This window comes from Capricornis sumatraensis, unplaced genomic scaffold, assembly GCF_032405125.1.
Source record: "Capricornis sumatraensis isolate serow.1 unplaced genomic scaffold, serow.2 scaffold10, whole genome shotgun sequence".
Taxonomy (NCBI): Eukaryota; Metazoa; Chordata; class Mammalia; order Artiodactyla; family Bovidae; genus Capricornis; species Capricornis sumatraensis.
In genome coordinates this window covers 4,468,473-4,491,130 of record NW_027184621.1, presented here as the reverse complement: position 1 = coordinate 4,491,130, position 22,658 = coordinate 4,468,473, and positions in this window count along the sequence as shown.

Genomic DNA, 22,658 nt, shown 5'->3' with positions numbered 1-22,658 from the left:
GTCCCCAGGCATTCTTGTGGACGGCTTAGTTGCCGGTGTGTTGCACACTGACAAGCGCTCCAGCAGTGAGGGCTCTATTAGAGGCAAAGGGAGGGCAACTGCAAGTTTCCTCTTGCGGTTGCTTGACCGCCCAGACTCAGCACAGCACGGAGAGCCCAAGGCTCACAGGGCCCCTGGCTGGGGTCTGCAGCCAAACACACGCGGAAACTGACTCGATGAGCGCCCAGAAGGTGCCTGACCGACGTCATTTACCTAGTGCTCTCCTCCCCAGCAGAGACATGTGCAGGTGGTTGGGCCCTGTCCCTGCGTGTCTGGGCTCCCGTGCACAGCCCCACCTCAGGGAAGCAGCTCCTCAGCCAAGACCTGTGGGAGGCGCACGGGGCCCCGCCTGGAAGCCCAGGTTAGAGCATGCGGGAAGCTAGCCTCCTTGGGAGAAGGGGAGGCAGCCCAGCTGCGTACGGCTGCAATCACTGCTTTGGCGGTGCCGAGTGCCCCTCCAGTACGGAAGAGCTCCAGCTCTGCTCAGAGGCCCGATCTGGCAGAGTTGCTGGCGTGAGGCTGCTCTGCCCTGGGCGAGCCTTGCCCAGACTTGCCTCACGTTAGGCTTCCAGTCCAGGAAGGAGCAGGCTGCGCGAGACTGGGAGATGCTACGGGCGCCTTTCTGGCCTCAGCTCCACTCCTGCAATGCCTTTGCACCTAGTCCCCAGGCGTTCTTGTGGAGGGCTTAGTTGCCGGTGGGTTGCACACTGCCAAACGCTCCAGCAGTGTGGGCTCTATTAGAGGCAATGGGAGGGCAACTGCAGGGCTCCTCCAGCGGTTGCTTGACCGCCCAGACTCAGCACAGCACGGAGAGCACAAGGCTCACAGGGCCCCTGGCTGGGGTCTGCAGCCCCACACACCGGAGGTGAACTCCGGGAGCGCCCAGAAGGTGCCAGACAGACGTCATTTTCCTAGTGCTCTCCTCCCCAGCAGAGACGTGTGCAGGTGGTTGGGGCCTGCCCTTGAGTGTCTGGACTCCCTTCCACAGCCCCAGCTCAGGGAAGCAGCTCCTCAGCTAAGACCTGTAGGAGGCGCGGGGCGCCCCCGCCGGGTACTCTAGTTTACAGCATGCCGGAAGCGAGCCTCCTCAGTACAAGAGAAGACAGCCCAGCTGCGTGCGGATGCAATCAGTACTTTGGCGGAGCCGAGTGCCCCTCCAGTACGGCAGAGCTCCAGCTCTGCTCAAAGGCCCGATCTCTCATAGTTGCTGGCGTGAGCCTCCTGTGCCCTGGGCCAGCCTTGCCCAGACTTGCCTCGCGTTAGGCTTCCAGTCCAGAAAGGAGTGGGCTGCGCGAGACTGGGAGATGCTACTGGCGCCTTCCTGGCCTCAGCTCCACTCCTGCCTTGCCTTTGCACCTAGTCCCCAGGCGTTCTTGTGGAGGGCTTAGTTGCCGGTGGGTTGCACACTGCCAAGCGCTCCAGCAGTGAGGGCTCTATCAGAGGCAAAGGGAGGGCTACTGCAAGTCGCCTCTTTCGTTTGCTTGACCGCCCAGAATCAGCACAGCACGGAAAGCACAAGGCTCACAGGGCCCCTGGCTGGGGTCTGCAGCCCCACACACCGGAGGCGAACTCTGGGAGCGCCCAGAAGGTGCCTGAAAGACGTCATGGCCCTAGTGCTCTCCTCCCCAGCAGAGACGTGTGCAGGTGGTTGGGGCCTGCCCCTGCGTGTCTGGGCTCCCGTCCACATCCCCAGCTCAAGGAAGGAGTTCCTGAGCCAAGACCTGTGGGAGGCGCAGGGGTCCCCGCCTGCAAGCCTAGTTTACAGCATGCGGGAAGCGAGCCTCCTCGGGAGAAGTGAAGGCAGGCCGGCTGCGTGCGGCTGCATTCACTGCTTGGGCGGAGCCGAGTGCGCTTCCAGTACGGCAGAGCTCCAGCACTGCTCAGAGGCCCGATCTGGCAGAGTTGCTGGCGTGAGGCTGCTCTGCCCTGGGCGAGCCTTGCCCAGACTTGCCTCGCACATAGGCTTCCAGTCCAGAAAGCAGCAGGCTGCGCGAGACTAGGAGATGCTACTGGCGCCTTCCTGGCCTCAGCTCCACTCCTGCCTTTCCTTTGCACCTAGTCCCCAGGCGTTCTTGTGGAGGGCTTAGTTGCCGGTGGGTTGCACACTGCCAAGCGCTCCAGCAGTGAGGGCTCTATTAGAGGCAAAGTGAGGGCAACTGGAAGTCTATTCTTACGGTTGCTTGACCACCCAGACTCAGCACAGCACGGAAAGCACAAGGCTCACAGGGTCCCTGGCTGGGGTCTGCAGCCCCACACACGCGGAGGCTGACTAGGTGAGCGCCCAGAATGTGCCTGACAGACGTCATTTCCCTAGTGCTCTCCTCCACAGCAGAGACGTGTGCAGGTGGTTGGGGCCTGCCCCTGCGTGTCTGGGAACCCGTCCTCAGCCCCATCTCAGGGAAGCAGCTCCTCAGCCAAGACCTGTGGGAGGTGCAGGGGGCCCCGCCTGGAAGCCTAGTTTACAGCATGCAGGAAGCGAGTCTCCTCGGGAGAAGAGGAGTCAGCCCAGCTGCTTGTGGCTGCAATCACTGCTTTGGCGGAGCCGAGTGCCCCTCCAGTACGGCAGAGCTCCAGCTCTGCTCAGAGGCCCTATCTGGCAGAGTTGCTGGCGTGAGGCTGCTCTGCCCAGGGCGAGCTTTGCCCAATCTTGCCTCGCGGCTAGGCTTCCAGTCCAGGAAGAAGCAGGCTGCGCGAGACTGGGAGATGCTCCTGGCGCCTTCCTGGCCTCAGCTCCAGTCTTGCCTTGCCTTTGCACCTAGTTCCCAGGCGTTCTTGTGGAGGGCTTAGTTGCCGGTGGGTTGCACACTGCCAAGCGCTCCATCAGTGAGGGCTCTATCAGAGGCAAAGGGAGGGCTACTGCAAGTCGCCTCTTTCGTTTGCTTGACCGCCCAGACTCAGCACAGCACGGAAAGCACAAGGCTCACAGGGCCCCTGGCAGGAGTCTGCAGCCCCACACACCGGAGGCGAACTCCGGGAGCGCCCAGAAGGTGCCTGACAGACGTCATTTCCCTAGTGCTCTCCTCCCCAGCAGAGACGTGTGCAGGTGCTTGGGGCCTGCCCCTGCGTGTCTGGGCTCCCGTCCACAGCCCCAGCTCAGGGAACCAGCTCCTGAGCCAAGACCTGTGGGAGGCGCAGGGGCCCTTACTGGAAGCCTAGTTTACAGCATGCGGGAAGCGGGCCTACTCGGGAGAAAAGAAGGCAGCCCTGCTGCGTGTGGCTGCATTCACTGCTTTGGCGGAGCCGAGTGCGCCTCCAGTACGGCAGAGCTCCAGCTCTGCTCAGAGGCCCGATCTGGCAGAGCTGCTGGCGTGAGGCTGCTCTGCCCTGGGCGAGCCTTGCCCAGACTTGCCTCGCGGCTAGGCTTCCAGTCCAGTAAGGAGCAGGCTGCGCGAGACTGGGAGATTGTACTGGCGCCATCCTGTCCTCAGCTCCACTCCTGCCTTGCCTTTGCACCTAGTCCCCAGGCGTTCTTGTGGAGGGCTTAGTTGCCGGTGGGTTGCACACTGCCAAGCGCTCCAGCAGTGAGGGCTCTATTAGAGGCAATGGGAGGGCAACTGCAGGGCTCCTCCAGCGGTTGCTTGACCGCCAAGACTCAGCACAGAACGGAGAGCATAAGGTTCACAGGGCCCCTGGCAGGGGTCTGCAGCCCCACACACGCGGAGGCTAACTCAGTTAGCGCCCAGAAGGTGCCTGACAGACGTCATTTCCCTAGTGCTCTCCTCCCCAGCAGAGACGTGTGTAGGTGGTTGGGGCCTGCCCCTGCGTGTCTGGGCTCCAGTCCACAGCCCCAGCTCAGGGAAGCAGCTCCTGAGCCAAGACCTGTGGGAAGCGCAGGGGGCAACGCCTGGAAGCCTAGTTTACAGCATGCGGGAAGCGAGACTCCTCGGGAGAAGAGGAGCCAGCCCAGCTGCGTGCGGCTGCAATCAATACTTTGGCGGAGCCGAGTGCCCCTCCAGTACGGCAGTGCTCCAGCTCTGCTCAGAGGCCCGATCGGGCAGAGTTGCTTGCGTGAGGCTGCTCTGCCCTGGGCGAGCCTTGCCCAGACTTGCCTCGCGGCTAGGCTTCCAGTCCAGGAAGGAGCAGGCTGCGTGAGACTGGGAGATGCTACTGGCGCCTTCCTGGCCTCAGAACCACTCCTGCCTTGCCTTTGCACCTAGTCCCCAGGCGTTCTTGTGGAGGGCTTAGTTGCCGGTGGGTTGCACACTGCCTAGCGCTCCAGCAGTGAGGGCTCTATTAGAGGCAAAGGGAGGGCAACTGCAGGGCTCCTCCAGCGGTTGCTTGACCGCCCAGACAGCACAGCACGGAGAGCCAAAGGCTCACAGGGCCCCTGGCTGGGGTCTGCAGCCCAACACACCGGAGGGGAATTCCGGGAGCGCTCAGAAGGTGCCAGACAGACGACATTTTCCTAGTGCTCTCCTCCCCAGCAGAGACGTGTGCAGGGGGTTGGGGCCTGCCCTTGAGTGTCTGGACTCCCTTCCACAGCCCCAGCTCAGGGAAGCAGCTCCTCAGCTAAGACCTGTAGGAGGCGCGGTGCGCCCCCGCCGGGAAGCCTAGTTTACAGCAAGCCGGAAGCGAGCCTCCTCAGTACAAGAGACGGCAGCCCAGCTGCGTGCGAAGGCAATCAGTACTTTGGCGGAGCCGAGTGCCCCTCCAGTACGGCAGAGCTCCAGCTCTGCTCAAAGGTCCGATCTCTCATAGTTGCTGGCGTGAGCCTCCTGTGCCCTGGGCGAGCCTTGCCAAGACTTGCCTCGCGTAGGCTTCCTGTCCAGAAAGGAGCGGGCTGCGCGAGACTGGGAGATGCTACTGGCGCCTTCCTGGCCTCAGTTCCACTCCTGCCTTTCATTTGCAGCTAGTCCCCAGGCGTTCTTGTGGAGGGCTTAGTTGCCGGTGGGTTGCACACTGCCAAGCGCTCCAGCAGTGAGGGCTCTATTAGAGGCAATGGGAGGGCAACTGCAGGGCTCCTCCAGCGGTTGCTTGACCGACCAGACTCAGCACAGCACGGAGAGCACAAGGCTCACAGGGCCCCTGGCTGGGGTCTGCAGCCCCACACTCCGGAGGTGAACTCCGGGAGAGCCCAGAAGGTGCCTGAGAGACGTCATTTCCCTAGTACTCTCCTTCCCAGCAGAGACGTGTGCAGGTGGTTGGGGCCTGCCCCTGCGTGTCTTGGCTCCCGTCCACAGCCCCAGCTCAGGGAAGCAGCTCCTGAGTCAAGACCTTTGGGAGACGTGGGGGTCCTCGCCTGGAAGCCTAGTTTACAGCATTCGGGAAGCGAGCCTCCTCGGGAGAAGAGAAGGCAGCCCGGCTGCGTGGGGCTGCATTCCCTGCTTGGGCGGAGCCGAGTGCGCTTCTAGTACGGCAGAGCTCCAGCACTGCTCAGAGGCCCGATTTGGCAGAGTTGCTGGCGTGAGGCTGCTGTGTCCTGGGCGAGCCTTGCCCAGACTTGCCTCGCGGCTAGTCTTCCAGTCCTGGATGGAGCAGGCTGCGCGAGACTGGGAGATGCTACTGGTGCCTTCCTGGCCTCAGCTCCACTCCTGCCTTGCCTTTGCACCTAGTCCCCAGGCGTTCTTGTGGAGGGCTTAGTTGCCGGTGGGTTGCACACTGCCAAGCGCTCCAGCAGTGAGGGCTCTATTAGAGGCAATGGGAGGGCAACTGCAGGGCTCCTCCAGCGGTTGCTTGACCGCCCAGACTCAGCACAGCACGGAGAGCACAAGGCTCACATGGCCCCTGGGTGGGGTCTGCAGCCCGACACACGCGGAGGCTGACTCGGTGAGCGCCCAGAAGGTGCCTGAGTGCCGTCATTTCCCTAGTGCTCTCCTCCCAGGCAGAGACGTGTGCAGGTGGTTGGGGCCTGCCCCTGCGTGTCTGGGCTCCCGTCCACAGCCCAAGCTCAGGGAAGCAGCTCCTGAGTCAAGACCTGTGGGAGGCGCAGGGGGCTCCGCCTGGAAGCCTAGTTTACAGCATGCGGGAAGCGAGCCTCCTTGGGAGAAGGTGAGGCAGCCCAGCTGCGTGCGGCTGCAATCACTGCTTTGGCGGATCCGAGTGCCCCTCCATTACGGCAGAGCTCCAGCTCTGCTCAGAGGCCCGATCTGGCAGAGTTGCTGGCGTGAGGCTGCTCTGCCCTGGGCGAGCCTTGCCCAGACTTGCCGCACGTTAGGCTTCCAGTCCAGATAGGAGCGGGCTGCGTGAGACTGGGAGATGCTACTGGCGCCTTCCAGGCCTCAGCTCCACTCCTGCCTTGCCTTTGCACCTAGTCCCCAGGCGTTCTTGTGGAGGGCTTAGTTGCCGGTGGGTTGCACACTGCCAAGCGCTCCAGCAGTGAGGGCTCTATCAGAGGCAAAGGGAGGGTTACTGCAAGTCGCCTCTTTCGTTTGCTTGACCGCCCAGAATCAGCACAGCACGGAAAGCACAAGGCTCACAGGGCCCCTGGCTGGGGTCTGCAGCCCCACACACCGGAGGCGAACTCCGGGAGCGCCCAGAAGGTGCCTGAAAGACGTCATTTCCCTAGTGCTCTCCTCCCCAGCAGAGACGTGTGCAGGTGGTTGGGGCCTGCCCCTGCGTGTCTGGGCTCCCGTCCACATCCCCAGCTCAGGCAAGGAGTTCCTGAGCCAAGACCTGTGGGAGGCGCAGGGGGCCCCGCCTGCAAGCCTAGTTTACGGCATGCGGGAAGCGAGCCTCCTCGGGAGAAGTGAAGGCAGGCCGGCTGCGTGCGGCTGCATTCACTGCTTGGGGGGAGCCGAGTGCGCTTCCAGTACGGCAGAGCTCCAGCACTGCTCAGAGGCCCGATCTGGCAGAGTTGCTGGCGTGAGGCTGCTCTGCCCTGGGCGAGCCTTGCCCAGACTTGCCTCGCACATAGGCTTCCAGTCAAGAAAGAAGCAGGCTGCGCGAGACTGGGAGATGCTACTGGCGCCTTCCTGGCCTCAGCTCCACTCCTGCCTTTCCTTTGCACCTAATACCCAGGCGTTCTTGTGGAGGGCTTAGTTGCCGGTGAGTTGCACACTGCCAAGCGCTCCAGCAGTGAGGGCTCTATTAGAGGCAATGGGAGGGCAACTGCAGGGCTCCTCCAGCGGTTGCTTGAACGCCCAGACTTAGCACAGCACGGAGAGCACAAGGCTCACAGGGCCCTTTGGCTGGGGTCTGCAGCCCCACACACGCGGAGGCCGAGTCGGTGAGCGTGCAGAAGGTGCCTGACAGACGTCATTTCCCTAGTGCTCTCCTCCCCCGCAGAGACGTGTGCAGGTGGTTGGGTCCTGCCCCTGCGTGTCTGGGCTCCTGTCCACAGCCCCAGCTCAGGGAAGCAGCTCCTGAGCCAAGACCTGTGGGAGGCGCAGGGGGCCCCGCCTGGAAGCCTAGTTTACAGCAGGCGGGAATCGAGAATCCTCGGGAGAAGAGGAGCCAGCCAGCTGCGTGCGGCTGCAATCAATACTTTGGCGGAGCCGAGTGCCCCTGCAGTACGGCAGTGCTCCAGCTCTGTTCAGAGGCCCGATCTGGCAGAGTTGCTGGCGTGAGGCTGCTCTGCCCTGGGCGAGCCTTGCCCAGACCTGCCTCGGGGCTAGGCTTCCAGTCCAGGAAGGAGCAGGCTGCGTGAGACTGGGAGATGCTACTGGCGCCTTCCTGGCCTCAGCTCCACACCTGCCTTGCCTTTCCACCTAGTCCCCAGGCTTTCTTGTGGAGGGCTTAGTTGCCGGTGGGTTGCACACTGCCAAGCGCTCCGGCAGTGAGGGCTCTATTAGAGGCAATGGGAGGGCTACTGCAGGGCTCCTCCAGCGGTTGCTTGACCGCCCAGACAGCACAGAACGGAGAGCCCAAGGCTCACAGGGCCCCTGGCTGGGGTCTGCAGCCCCACACACCGGAGGGGAATTCCGGGAGCGCCCAGAAGGTGCCAGACAGACGTCATTTTCCTAGTCCTCTCCTCCCCAGCAGAGACGTATGCAGGTGGTTGGGGCCTGCCCTTGAGTGTCTGAACTTCCTTCCACAGCCCCAGCTCAGGGAAGCAGCTCCTCAGCTAAGACCTGTAGGAGGCGCGGGGCGCCCCCGCCGGGAACTCTAGTTTACAGCATGCCGGAAGCGAGCCTCCTCAGTACAAGAGAAGGCAGCCCAGCTGCGTGCGGATGCAATCAGTACTTTGGCGGAGCCGAGTGCCCCTCCAGTACGGCAGAGCTCCAGCTCTGCTCAAAGGCCCGATATCTCATAGTTGCTGTCGTGAGCCTCCTGTGCCCTGGGCGAGCCTTGCCCAGACTTGCCTCGCGTTAGGCTTCCAGTCCAGAAAGGAGCGGGCTGCGTGAGACTGGGTGATGCTACTGGCGCCTTCCTGGCCTCAGCTCCACTCCTGCCTTGCCTTTGCACCTAGTCCCCAGGCGTTCTTGTGGAGGTCTTAGTTGACTTTGGGTTGCACACTGCCAAGCGCTCCAGCAGTGAGGGCTCTATCAGAGGCAAAGGGAGGGTTACTGCAAGTCGCCTCTTTCGTTTGCTTGACCGCCCAGAATCAGCACAGCACGGAAAGCACAAGGCTCACAGGGCCCCTGGCTGGGGTCTGCAGCCCCACACACCGGAGGCGAACTCCGGGAGCGCCCAGAAGGTGCCTGAAAGACGTCATTTCCCTAGTGCTCTCCTCCCCAGCAGAGACGTGTGCAGGTGGTTGGGGCCTGCCCCTGCGTGTCTGGGCTCCCGTCCACAGCCCCAGCTCAGGGAAGCAGCTCCTCAGCCAAGACCTGTAGGAGGCGCGGGGCGCCCCCGCCTGGAAGCCTAGTGCACATCATGCGGGAAGCGGGCCTCCTTGGGAGAGGTGGAGGCATCCCAGACCAGTGAGGCTGCAATCACTGCTTGGGCGGAGCCGAGTGCGCTTCCACTACGGCAGAGTTCCAGCTCTGCTCAGAGGCCCGATCTGGCAGAGTGCTGGCGTGAGGCTGCTCTGCTCTCGGCGAGCCTTGCCCAGACTTGCCTCGTGGCTAGGCTTCCAGTCCAGAACGGAGCGGGCTGCGTGAGACTGGGAGATGCTACTGGCACCTTCCTGGCCTCAGCTCCACTGCTGCCTTGCCTTTGCACCTTGTCCCCAGGCGTTCTTGTGGAGGGCTTAGTTGCCGGTGGGTTGCACACTGCCAAGCGCTCCAGCAGTGAGGGCTCTATTAGAGGCAATGGGAGGGCAACTGCAGGGCTTCTCCAGCGGTTGCTTGACCGCCCAGACTCAGCACAGCACAGAGAGCACAAGGCTCACAGGGCCCCTGGCAGGGGTCTGCAGCCCCACACACGCGGAAGCTGACTCAGTGAGCGCCCAGAAGGTGCCTGACAGACGTCAATTTCCTAGTGCTCTCCTCCCCAGCAGAGACGTGTGCAGGTGGTTGGGGCCTGCCCCTGCGTATCTGGGCTCCCGTCCACAGCCCCAGCTCAGGGAAGCAGCTCCTGAGCCAAGACCTGTGGGAGGCGCAGGGAGCGCCGCCTGGAAGCCTAGTTTACAGCATGCGGGAACGAGCCTCCTCGGGAGAAGAGGAGGCAGCCCTGCTGTTTGCGGCTGCATTCACTGCTTTGGCGGAGCCGAGTGCGCCTCCAGGACTGCCGAGCTCCAGCTCTGCTCAGAGACCCGATATGGCAGAGTTGCTGGCGTGAGGCTGCTCTGCCCTGGACGAGCCTTGCCCAGACTGGCCTCGCGGCTAGGCTTCCAGTCCAGAAAGGAGCGGGCTGCGCGAGACTGGGAGATGCTACTGGCGCCTTCCTGGCCTCAGCTCCACTCCTGCCTTGCCTTTGCACCTAATCCCCAGGCGTTCCTGTGGAGGGCTTACTTGCCGGTTGGCTGCACACTGCCAAGCGCTCCAGCAGTGAGGGCTCTATTAGAGGTAATGGGAGGGCAACTGCAGGGCTCCTCGAGCGGTTGCTTGACCCACACGACTCAGTACAGTACGTAGAGCACAAGGCTCACAGGGCCCCTGGCTGGGGTCTGCAGCCCCACACACGCGGAGGCTGACTCGGTGAGCGCCCAGAAGTTGCCTGACAGACGTCATTTCCCTATTGCTCTCCTCCCCAGCAGAGACGTGTGCAGGTGGTTGGGGCCTGCCCCTGCGTGTCTGGGCTCCCGTCCACAGCCCCAGCTCAGGGAAGCAGCTCCTCAGCCAAGACCTGTAGGAGGCGCGGGGCGCCCCCGCCTGGAAGCCTAGTGCACAGCATGCTGGAAGCGAGCCTCCTTGGGAGAAGAGGAGGCAGCCCTGCTGTGTGCGGCTGCATTCACTGCTTTGGCGGAGCCGAGTGTGCCTCCAGTACGGCAGAGCTCCAGCTTTGCTCAGAGGCCCGATCTGGCAGAGTGCTAGCGTGAGGCTGCTCTGCCCTTGGCGAGCCTTGCCCAGACTTGCCTCGAGGCTCCGCTTCCAGTCCAGAAAGGAGCGGGCTGCGTGAGACTGGGAGATGCTACTGGCGCCTTCCTGGCCTCAGCTCCACTGCTGCCTTGCCTTTTCACCTAGTCCCCAGGCGTTCTTGTGGAGGGCTTAGTTGCCGGTGGGTTGCACACTTCCAAGCGCTCCAGCTTGAGGGCTCTATTAGAGGCAAAGTGAGGGCAACTGGAAGTCTATTCTTACGGTTGCTTGACCGCCCAGACTCAGCACAGCACTTAGAGCACAAGGCTCACAGGGTCCCTGGCTGGGGTCTGCAGCCCCACACACGCGGAGGCTGACTCGGTGAGCGCCCAGAAGGTGCCTGACAGACGTCATTTCCCTAGTGCTCTCCTCCACAGCAGAGACGTGTGCAGGTGGTTGGGGCCTGCCCCTGCGTGTCTGGGAACCCGTCCACAGCCCCACCTCATGGAAGCATCTCCTCAGCCAAGACCTGTGGGAGGCGCAGGGGGCCCCGCCTGGAAGCCCAGTTTACAGCATGCGGGAGGCGAGCGTCCTTGGGAGAAGGGGAGGCAGCCCTGCTGTGTACCGTGCAATCACTGCTTTGGCGGAGCCGAGTGCCCCTCCAGTACGGCAGAGCTCCAGCTCTGCTCAAGGCCAGATCTGGCAGAGCTGCTGGCGTGAGGCTGCTCTGCCCTGGGCGAACCTTGCCCAGACGTGCCTCGCGGCTAGGCTTCCAGTCCAGGAAGGAGCAGGCTGCGTGAGACTGGGAGATGCTACTGGCGCCTTCCTGGCCTCAGCTCCACTCCTGCCTTGCCTTTGCACCTAGTCCCCAGGCGTTCTTGTGGAGGGCTTAGTTGCCTGTGGGTTGCACACTGCCAAGCGCTCCAGCAGTGAGGGCTCTCTTAGAGGCAATGGGAGGGCAACTGCAGGGCTCCTCCAGCGGTTTCTTGACCGCCCAGACTCAGCACAGCACGGAGAGCACAAGGCTCACAGGGCCCCTGGCTGGGGTCTGCAGCCCCCACACAACGGAGGTGAACTCCGGGAGCTCCCAGAAGGTGCCTGAGTGCCGTCATTTCCCTAGTGCTCTCCTCCCAGGCAGAGACGAGTGCAGGTGGTTGGGGCCTGCCCCTGCGTTTCTGAACTCCCATCTACAACCCCAGCTCAGGGAAGCAGCTCCTGAGCCAAGACCTGTGGGAGCCACAGGGGGCCCCGCCTGGAATCCTAGTTTACAGCATGCGGGAAGCGAGCCTCCTCCAGGGAAGAGAAGGCAGCCCTGCTGTGTGCGGGTGCATTCACTGCTTTGGCGGAGCCGAGTGCGCCTCCAGTACGGCAGAGTCCAGCTCTGCTAAGAGGCCCGATCTGGCAGTGTTGCTGGCGTGAGGCTGCTCTGCCCAGGGCAAATTTGCCCAGACTTGCCTTGCGGCTAGGCTTCCAATCCAGGAAGGAGCAGGCTGCGCGAGAATGGGAGATGCTACTGGCGCCTTCCAGGGCTCAGCTCCACTCCTGCCTTGCCTTTGCACCTAGTCCCCAGGCGTCCTTGTGAAAGGCTTAGTTGCCGGTGGGTTGCACACTGCCAAGCGCTCCAGCAGTGAAGGCTCTATTAGAGGCAAAGGGAGTGCAACTTCAAGATTCCTTGTGCGGTTGCTTGATCGCCCAGACTCAGCACAGCACGGAGAGCACAAGGCTCACAGGGCCCCTGGCTGGGGTCTGCAGCCCCACACACCGGAGGCGAACTCCGGGAGCGCCCAGAAGGTGCCTGACAGATGTCATTTCCCTAGTGCTCTCCTTCCCTGCAGAGACGTGGGCAGGTGGGTGGGGCCTGCCCTTGAGTGTCTGGACTCCCTTCCACAGCCCCAGCTCAGGGAAGCAGCTTCTCAGCTAAGACCTGTAGGAGGCGCAGGGCGCCCCCGCCGGGAAGCCTAGTTTACAGCATGCCGGAAGCGAGCCTCCTCAGTACAAGAGAAGGCAGCCGAGCTGCGTGCGGCTGCAATCAGTACTTTGGCGCAGCCGAGTGCCCCACCAGTTCGGCAGAGCTCCAGCTCTGTGCAGGGGCCCGATCTGGCAGACTTGCTGGCGTTAGGCTGCTCTGTCCTGGGCGAGCCTTGCCCAGACTTGCCTCGCGATTAAGCTTCCATTCCAGGAAGGAGCGGGCTGCGCGAAACTGGGAGATGCTCCTGGCACCTTCCTGGCCTCAGCTCCACTCCTGCCTTGCCTTTTCACCAAGTCCCCAGGCCTTCTTGTGGAGGGCTTAGTTGCCGGTGGGTTGCACACTGCCAAGCGCTCCAGCAGTGAGGGCTCTATTAGAGGCAATGGGAGAGCAACTGCAGGGCGCCTCCAGCGGTTGCTTGACCGCCGAGACTCAGCACAGCATGGAGAGCACAAGGCTCACAGGGCCCCTGGCTGGGGTCTGCAGCCCCACACACGCGGAGGCTGACTCGGTGAGCGCCCAGAAGTTGCCTGACAGACGTCATTTCCCTAGGGCTCCCCACCCCAGCAGAGAAATCTGCAGGTGGTTTGGGCCTGCCCCTGCATGTCTGGGCTCCCGTCCACAGCCCCAGCTCAGGGAAGCAGCTCCTCAGCCAAGACCTGAAGAAGGCGCGCGGCGCCACCGCCTGGAAGCCTAGTGCACAGCATGCGGGAAGCGACCCTCCTTGGAAGAAGAGGAGGCAGCCCAGATGCGTGCACCTGCAATCACTGCTTGGGCGGAGCCGAGAGCGCCTCCAGTACGGCAGAGCTCCAGTTCCGCTCAGAGGCCCGATCGGGCAGAGTTGCTGGCGTGAGGCTGCTTTGCCCTGGGCGAGCCTTGCCCAGACTTGCCTCGTGGCTAGGCTTCCAGTCCAGGAAGGAGCAGGCTGCGTGAGACTGCGAGATGCTACTGGCGCCTTCCAGGCCTCAGCTCCACTCCTGCCTTACCTTTGCACTTAGTCTCCAGGCGTTCTTGTGGAGGGCTTAGTTGCCAGTGGGTAGCACACTGCTTAGCGTTCTAGCAGTGAGGGCTCTATTAGATGCAATGGGAGGGCAACTGCAGGGCTCCTCCAGCGGTTGCTTGACCGCCCAGACTCAGCACAGCACGGAGAGCAAAAAGCTCTCAGGGCCCCTGGCTGGGGTCTACAGCCCCACACACGCGGAGGCTGTCTCGGTGACCACCCAGAAGGTGCCTGACAGACGTCATTTCCCTAGTGCTCTCCTCCCCAGCAGAGACGTGCGCAGGTGGTTGGGGCCTGCCCCTGCGTGTCTGGGCTTCCGTCCACAGCCCCAGCTCAGGGAAGCAGCTCCTGAGTCAAGACCTGTGGGAGGCGCAGGGGGCCCCGCCTGGAAGCCTAGTTTACAGCATGCGGGAAGCGAGCCTCCTAGGGAGAAGAGAAAACAGCCCTGCTGTGTGCGGCTGCATTCACTGCTTTGGCGGAGCCGATTGCGCCTCCAGTACGGCAGAGCTCCAGCTCTGCTCAAGGCCAGATCTGGCAGAGCTGCTGGCGTGAGGCTGCTCTGCCCTGGGCGAACCTTGCCCAGACTTGCCTCGCGGCTAGGCTTCCAGTCCAGGAAGGAGCAGGCTACGCGAGACTGGGAGATGCTACTGGCGCCTTCTTGGCCTCAGCTCCACTCCTGCCTTGCCTTTGCACCTAGTCATCAGGCGTTCTTGTGGAGGGCTTAGTTGCTGGTGGGTTGCACACTGACAAGCGCTCCAGCAGTGATGGCTCTATAGAGGCAATGGGAGGGCAACTGCAGGGCTCCTCCAGCGGTTACTTGACCGCCCAGACTCAGCACAGCACGGAGAGCACAAGGCTCACAGGGCCCCTGGCTGGGGTCTGCAGTCCAACACACGCAGAGGCTGACTCGGTGAGCGCCCAGAAGGTGCCTGACAGACGTCAATTCCCTTGTGCTCTCCTCCCCAGCAGAGACATGTGCAGGTGGTTGGGGCCTACCCTGCGTGTCTGGGCTCCCGTCCACAGCCCCACCTCATTGAAGCATCTCCTCAGCCAAGAACTGTGGGAGGCACTGGGAGCCCCACCTGGAAGCCCAGTTTACAGCATGCGGGAAGCGAGCGTCCTTGGGAGAAGGGGAGGCAGCCCAGCTGTGTGCGGTGCAATCACTGCTTTGGCGGAGCCGAGTGCCCCTCCAGTACGGCAGAGCTCCAGCTATGCTCAAGGCCAGATCTGGCAGAGCTGCTGGCGTGAGGCTGCTCTGCCCTGGGCGAACCTTGCCCAGACTTGCCTCGCGGCTAGGCTTCCAGTCCAGGAAGGAGCAGGCTGCGCGAGACTGGGAGATGCTACTGGCGCCTTCCTGGCCTCAGCTCCACTCCTGCCTTGCCTTTGCACCTAGTCCCCAGGCGTTCTTGTGGAGGGCTTAGTTGCCGGTGGGTTGCACACTGCCAAGCGCTCCAGCAGTGAGGGCTCTCTTAGAGCCAATGGGAGGGCAACTGCAGGGCTCCTCCAGCGGTTGCTTGACCGCCCAGACTCAGCACAACACGGAGAGCACAAGGCTCACAGGGCCCCTGGCTGGGGTCTGCAGCCCCACACACGCGGAGGCTAAGTCAGTTAACGCCCAGAAGGTGCCTTACAGACGTCATTTCCCTAGTGCTCTCCTCCCCAGCAGAGACGTGTGCAGGTGGTTTGGACCTGCCCCTGCGTGTCTGGGCTCCCGTCCACAGCCCCAGCTCAGGGAAGCACCTCCTCAGCTAAGACCTGTAGGAGGCGCGGGGCGCCCCCGCCCGGAAGCCTAGTTTACAGCATGACAGAAGCGAGCCTCCTCAGTACAAGAGAAGGCAGCTCAGCTGCGTGCGCCTGCAATCAGTACTTTGGCGGAGCCGAGTGCCCCTCCAGTACGGCAGAGCTCCAGCTCTGCTCAAAGGCCCGATCTCTCAGAGTTGCTTTCGTGAGGCTGCTGTGCCCTGGGCGAGCCTTGCCCAGACTTGCCTCGCGTTAGGCTTCCAGTCCAGGAAGGAGCGGGTTGCGCGAGACTGGGAGATGCTACTGGCGCCTTCCTGGCCTCAGCTCCTCTCCTGCCTTGCCTTTGCACCTAGTCCCCAGGCGTTCTTGTGGAGGGCTTAGTTGACTTTGGGTTGCAAACTGCCAAGCGCTCCAGCAGTGAGGGCTCTATTAGTCGTAAAGGGAGGGCAACTGCAGGGCTCCTCCAGCGGTTGCTTGACCGCCCAGACTCAGCACAGCACGGAAAGCACAAGGCTCACAGGGCCACTGGCTGGGGTCTGCAGCCCCACACACGTGGAGGCTGACTCTGTGAGCGCCCAGAAGGTGCCTGACAGACGTCATTTCCCTCGTGCTCTCCTCCCCAGCAGATACGTGTGCAGGTGGTTTTTTCCTGACCCTGCGTGTCTGGGCTCCCGTCCACAGCCCCAGCTCAGGGAAGCAGCTCCTCAGACAAGACCTGTAGGAGGCGCGGGGCGCCCCCGCCTGGAAGCCTAGTGCACAGCATGTGGGAAGAGAGCCTCCTTGGGATAAGAGGAGGCAGCCCAAATGCGTGCGGCTGCAATCACTGCTTTGGTGGAGCCGAGTGCACCTCCAGTACGGCAGAGCTCCAGTTCTGCTCAGAGGCCCGATCTGGCAGAGTGCTGGCGTGAGGCTGCTCTGCCCTGGGCGAGCCTTGCCCAGATTTGCCTCGCGGCTAGGCTTCTAGTCCAGAAAGGAGCGGGCTGTGCGAGACTGGGAGATGCTACTGGCGCCTTCCTGGCCTCAGCTCCACTCCTGCCTTGCCTTTGCATCTAGTCCCCAGGAGTTCTTGTGGAGGGCTTAGTTGCAAGTGGGTTGCACACTGCCAAGCGCTCCAGCTTGAGGGCTCTATTAGAGGCAAAATGAGGGCAACTGGAAGTCTATTCTTACGGTTACTTGACCGCCCAGACTCAGCACAGCTCGGAGAGCACAAGGCTCACAGGGACCCTGGCTGGGGTCTGCAGCCCCACACACGCGAAAGCTGACTCGGTGAGCGCCCAGAAGGTGCATGACAGACGTCATTTCCCTATTGCTCTCCTCCCCAGCAGAGACGTGTGCAGGTTGTTTGGGCCTGCCCCTGCGGGTCTGGACTCACGTCCACAGCCCCAGCTCAGGGAAGCAGCTCCTGAGCCAAGACATGTGGGAGGCGCAGGTGGCCCCGCCTGGAAGCCTAGTTTACAGCATGCGGGAAGCGAGCCTCCTCGGGAGAAGAGAAGGCAGCCCTGCTGTGTGCGGCTGCAATCACTGCTTTGGCAGAGCCGAGTGCGCCTCCAGTACGGCAGAGCTCCAGCTCTGCTCAGAGGCCTGATCTGGCAGAGTTGCTGGCGTGAGGCTGCTCTGCCCTGGGCGAGCATTTCCCAGACTTGCCTCTCGGCTAGGCTTCCAGTCCAGGAAGGAGCAGGCTGCGCGAGACTGGGAGATGCTACTGGCGCCTTCCTGGCCTAAGCTCCACTCCTGCCTTGCCTTTGCACCTAGACCCCATGCGTTCTTGTGGAGGGCTTAGTTGCCGGTGGGTTGCACACTGCCAAGCGCTCCAGCAGTGACGGCTCTATTAGAGGCAATGGGAGGGCAACTGGAAGTCAATTCTTACGGTTGCTTGAACGCCGAGACTCAGCACAGCACGCAGAGCACAAGGATCACAGGGCCACTGGCTGGGGTCTGCAGCCCCACACACGCGGAGGCTGACTCGGTGAGCGCCCAGAAGGTGCCTGACAGACGTCATTTTCCTAGTGCTCTCCTCCCCAGCATAGACGTGTGCAGGTGGTTAGGGCCTGCCCCTGCGTTTCTGGGCTCCCGTCCAAAGCCCCAGCTCAGGGAAGCAGCTCCTGAGCCAAGACCTGTGGGAGGCGCAGGGGGCCCCGCCTGGAAGCCTAGTTTACAGCATGCGGGAAGCGAGCCTCCTTGGGAGAAGGGGAGCCAGCCCAGCTGCGTGCGGCTGCAATCACTGCTTTGGCGGAGTCGAGTGCCCCTCCATTACGGCAGATCTCCAGCTCTGCTCAGAGGCCTGATATGGCAGAGTTGCTGGCGTGAGGCTGCTCTGCCCTGGGCGAGCCTTGCCCAGACTTGCCACACGTTAGGCTTCCAGTCCCGAAAGGAGCGGGCTGCGTGAGACTGGGAGATGCTACTGGCGCCTTCCTGGCCTCAGCTCCACTCCTGCCTTGCCTTTGCACCTAGACCCCAGGCGTTCTTGTGGTGGGCTTAGTTGCCGGTGGGTTGCACACTTCCAAGAGCTCCAGCTTGAGGGCTCTATTAGAGGCAAAGTGAGGGCAAGTGGAAGTCTATTCTTACGGTTGCTTAACCACCCAGACTCAGCACAGCACGGAGAGCACAAGGCTCACAGGGTCCCTGGATGGGGTCTGCAGCCCCACACACGCGAAGGCTGCCTCGGTGAGCGACCAGAAGGTGCCTGACAGACGTCATTTCTCTAGTGCTCTTCTCCCCAGCAGAGACGTGTGCAGGTGGTTTGGGCCTGCCCCTGCGTGTCTGGGCTCCCGTCCACAGCCCCAGCTCAGGGAAGCAGCTCCTCAGCCAAGACCTGTGGTAGGCGAGGGGGCCCCGCCTGGAAGCCTAGTTTACAGCATGCGGGAAGCGAGCCTCCACAGGAGAAGAGAAGGCAGCCCTGCTGTGTGCGGCTGCATTCACTGCTTTGGCAGAGCCGAGTGCGCCTTCAGTACGGCAGAGCTCCAGCTCTGCTCTGAGTCCCAATCTGGCAGAGTTGCTGGCGTGAAGCTGCTCTGCCCTGGGCGAGCCATGCCCAGACTTGCCTCGCGTCTAGGTTTCCAGGCCAGGAAGGAGCAGGATGCGCGAGACTGGGAGATGCTACTGGCGCCTTCCTGGCCTCAGTTCCACTCCTGCCTTGCCTTTGCATCTAGTCCCCATGCGTTCTTCTGGAGGGCTTAGTTGCCAGAGGGTTGCACACTTCAAAGCGCTCCAGCAGTGAGGGCTCTATTAGAGGCAATTAGATGGCAACTGCAGGGCTCCTCCAGCTGTTGCTTGACCGCCCAGACTCAGCACAGCATGGAGAGCACAAGCCTCACAGGGCCCCTGGCTGGGGTCTGCAGCCCCACACACGCGGAGGCTGACTCGGTGAGTGCCCAGAAGGTGCCTGACAGACGTCATTTCCCTAGTGCTCTCCTCCCCAGCAGAGACGTGTGCAGGTGGTTGTGGCTTGCCCCTGCGTGTCTGGGCTCCCGTCCACAGCCCCAGCTCAGGGAAGCAGCTCCTCAGCCAAGACCTGTAAGAGGCGCGGGGCGCCCCCGCCTGGAAGCCTAGTGCACAGCATGCGGGAAGCGAACCTACTCGAGAGAAGAGAAGGCAGCCCTGCTGTTTGCGGCTACAATCACTGCTTTGGCGGAGCCGAGTGCACCTCCAGTACGGCAGAGCACCAGCTCTGCTCAGAGGCCTGATATGGCAGAGTTGCTGGCGTGAGGCTGCTCTGCCCTGGGCGAGCCTTGCCCAGACTTGCCGCACGTTAGGCTTCCAGTCCCGAAAGGAGCGGGCTGCGTGAGACTGGGAGATGCTACTGGCGCCTTCCTGGCCTCAGCTCCACTCCTGCCTTGCCTTTGCACCTAGTCCCTAGGTGTTCTTGTGGAGGGCTTAGTTGTCGGTGGGTTGCACACTGCCAAGCGCTCCAGCAGTGTGGGCTCTATTAGAGGCAATGGGAGGGCAACTGCAGGGCTCCTCCAGCGGTTGCTTGACCGCCCAGACTCAGCACAGCACGGAGAGCACAAGGCTCACAGGACCCCTGGCTGTGGTCTGCAGCCCCAAACACCTGAGGTGAACTCCGGGAGCGCCCAGAAGGTGCCTGAATGCCGGCATTTCCCTAGTGCTCTCCTCCCAGGCAGAGACGTATGCAGGTGGTTGGGGCCTGCCCCTGCGTGTCTGATCTCCCGTCCACAGCCCCAGCTCAGGGAAGCAGCTCCTGAGCCAAGACCTGTGGGAGGCGCAGGTGGCCCCGCCTGGAAGCCTAGTTTACAGCATGCGGGAAGCGAGCCTCCTCCGGAGAAGAGAAGGCAGCCCTGCTGTGTGCGGCTGCATTCACTGCTTTGGCGCAGCCGAGTGTGCCTCCAGTACGGCAGAGCTCCAGCTCTGCTCAGAGGCCCGATCTGACAGAGTTGCTGGCGTTAGGCTGCTCTGTCCTGGGCGAGCCTTTCCCAGACTTGCTTCAAACATAGGCTTCCAGTCCAGGAAGGAGCGGGCTGCGCGAGACTGGGAGATGCTCCTGGCGCCTTCCTGGCCTCAGCTCCACTCCTGCCTTGCCTTTGCACCTAGTCCCCAGGCGTTCTTGTGGAGGGCTTAGTTGCCGGTGGGTTGCACACTGCCAAGCGCTCCAGCAGTGAGGGCTCTATTAGAGGCAATGGGAGGGCAACTGCAGGGCTCCTCCAGCGGTTGCTTAACCGCCCAGACTCAGCACAGCACGGAGAGCACAAGGTTCACAGGGCCCCTGGCTGGGGTCTGCAGCCCCACAACGCGGAAACTGACTCGGTGAGTGCCCAGAAGGTGCCTGACAGACGTCATTTCCCTAGTGCTCTCCTCCCCAGCAGAGACATGTGTAGGTGGTTGGGGCCTGCCCCTGCGTGTCTGGGCTCCAGTCCACAGCCCCAGCTCAGGGAAGCAGCTCCTGAGCCAAGACCTGTGGGAGGCGCAGGGGGCCCCTCCTAGAAGCCTAGTTTACAGCATGCGGGAAGCCAGCCTCCTCGGGAGTAGAGAAGGCAGCGCTGCTGTGTGCGGCTGCATTCACTGCTTTGGCGGAGCCGAGTGCACCTCCAGTACGGCAGAGCTCCAGCTCTGCTCAGAGTCCGGATTTGGCAGAGTTGCTTGCGTTAGGCTGCTCTGTCCTGGGCGAGCCTTGCCCAGACTTGCCTCGCACATAGGCTTCCAGTCCAGGAAGTAGCGGGCTGCGCAAGACTGGGAGATGCTGCTGGCGCCTTCCTGGCCTCAGTTCCACTCCTGACTTGCCTTTGCACCTAGTTCCCAGGCGTTCCTGTGGAGGGCTTAGTTGCCGGTGGGTTGCACACTGCCAAGCGCTCCAGCAGTGAGGGCTCTATTAGAGGCAATGGGAGGACAACTGCAGGGCTCCTCCAGCGGCTGCTTGACCGCCCAGACTCAGCACAGCACGGAGAGCACAAGGCTCACAAGGCCCCTGGCTGGGGTCTGCAGCCCCACACACGCGGAGGCCGAGTCGGTGAGCGCGCAGAAGGTGCCTGACAGACGTCATTTCCCTAGTACTCTCCTCCCCAGCAGAGACGTGTGCAGGTGGTTGGGGCCTGCCCCTGCGTGTCTGGGCTCCTGTCCACAGCCCCAGCTCAGGGAAGCAGCTCCTGAGCCAAGACCTGTGGGAGGCGCAGGGGGCCCCGCCTGGAAGCCTAGTGTACAGCATGCGGGACGCGAGACTCCTCAGGAGAAGAGGAGCCAGCCCAGCTGCGTGCGGCTGCAATCAATACTTTAGCGGAGCCGAGTGCCCCTCCAGTACGGCAGTGTTCCAGCTCTGCTCAGAGGCCCGATCTGGCAGAGTTGCTGGCGTGAGGCTGCTCTGCCCTGGGCAAGCCTTGCCCAGACTTGCCTCGTGGCTAGGCTTCCAGTCCAGGAAGGAGCAGGCTGCGCGAGACTGGGAGATGCTACTGGCGCCTTCCTGGCCTCAGCTCCACTCCTGCCTTGGCTTTGCACCTAGTCCCCAGGCGTTCTTGTGGTGGGCTTAGTTGCCGGTGGGTTGCACACTGACACGCGTTCCAGCAGTGAGGTCTCTATTAGAGGCAATGGGAGGGCAACTGCAGGGCTCCTCCAGCGGTTGCCTTACCGCCCAGACAGCACAGCACGGAGAGCCCAAGGCTCACAGGGCCCCTGGCTGGGGTCTGCAGCCCCACACACCGGAGGGGAATTCCGGGAGCGCCCAGAAGGTGCCAGACAGACGTCATTTTCCTAGTGCTCTCCTCCACAGCAGAGACGTGTGCAGGTGGTTGGTGCTTGCCCTTGAGTGTCTGGACTCCCTTCCACAGACCCAGCTCAGGGAAGCAGCTCCTCAGCTAAGACCTGTAGGAGGCGCGGGGCGCCCCCGCCGGGAAGCCTAGTTTACAGCATGCCGGAAGCGAGCCTCCTCAGTACAAGAGAAGGCAGCCGAGCTGAGTGCGGCTGCAATCAGTACTTTGGCGGAGCCGAGTGCCCCTCCCTTACGGCAGAGCTCCAGCTCTGCTCAAAGGCCCGATCTCTCATAGTTGCTGGCGTGAGCCTCCTGTGCCCTGGGCGAGCCTTGCCCAGACTTGCCTCGCGTTAGGCTTCCAGTCCAGAAAGGAGCGGGCTGCGCGAGACTGGGAGATGCTACTGGCGCCTTCCTGGCCTCAGCTCCACTCCTGCCTTGCCTTTGCACCTAGTCCCCAGGCGTTCTTGTGGAGGGCTTAGTTGCCGGTGGGTTGCACACTGCCAAGCGCTCCAGCAGTGAGGGCTCTATCAGAGGCAAAGGGAGGGCTGCTGCAAGTCGCCTCTTACGTTTGCTTGACCGCCCAGACGCAGCACAGCACGGAGAGCACAAGGCTCACAGGGCCCCTGGCTGGGGTCTGCAGCCCCACACACCGGAGGCGAACTCCGGGAGCGCCCAGAAGGTGCCTGAAAGACGTCATTTCCCTAGTGCTCTCCTCCCCAGCAGAGACGTGTGCAGGCGGTTGGGGCCTGCCCCTGCGTGTCTGGGCTCCCGTCCACAGCACCAGCTCAGGGAAGGAGTTCCTGAGCCAAGACCTGTGGGAGGCGCAGCGGGCCCCGCCTGGAAGCCTAGTTTACAGCATGCGGAAAGCGAGCCTCATTGGGAGAAGGGGAGGCAGCCCAGCTGCGTGCGGCTGCAATCACTGCTTTGGCGGAGTCGAGTGCCCCTCCATTACGGCAGAGCTCCAGCTCTGCTCAGTGGCCCGATCTGGCAGAGTTTCTGGCGTGAGCCTGCTCTGCTCTGGGCGAGCCTTGCCCAGACTTGCCGCACGTTAGGCTTCCAGTCCTGAAAGGAGCGGGCTGCGTGAGACTGGGAGATGCTACTGGCGCCTTCCTGGCCTCAGCTCCACTCCTGCCTTGCCTTTGCACCTAGTCCCGAGGCGTTCTTGTGGAGAGCTTAGTTGCCGGTGGGTTGCACACTGCCAAGCGCTCCATCAGTGAGGGCTCTATTAGAGGCAATGGGAGGGCAACAGCAGGGCTCCTCCAGCGGTTGCTTGACCGCCCAGACTCAGCACAGCAAGGAGAGCACAAGGCTCACAGGGCCCCTGGCTGGGGTCTGCAGCCCCACACACCGGAGGTTAACTCCGGGAGAGCCCAGAAGGTGCCTGACAGACGTCATTTCTCTAGTGCTCTCCTCTCCAGCAGAGACGTGTGCAGGTGGTTGGGG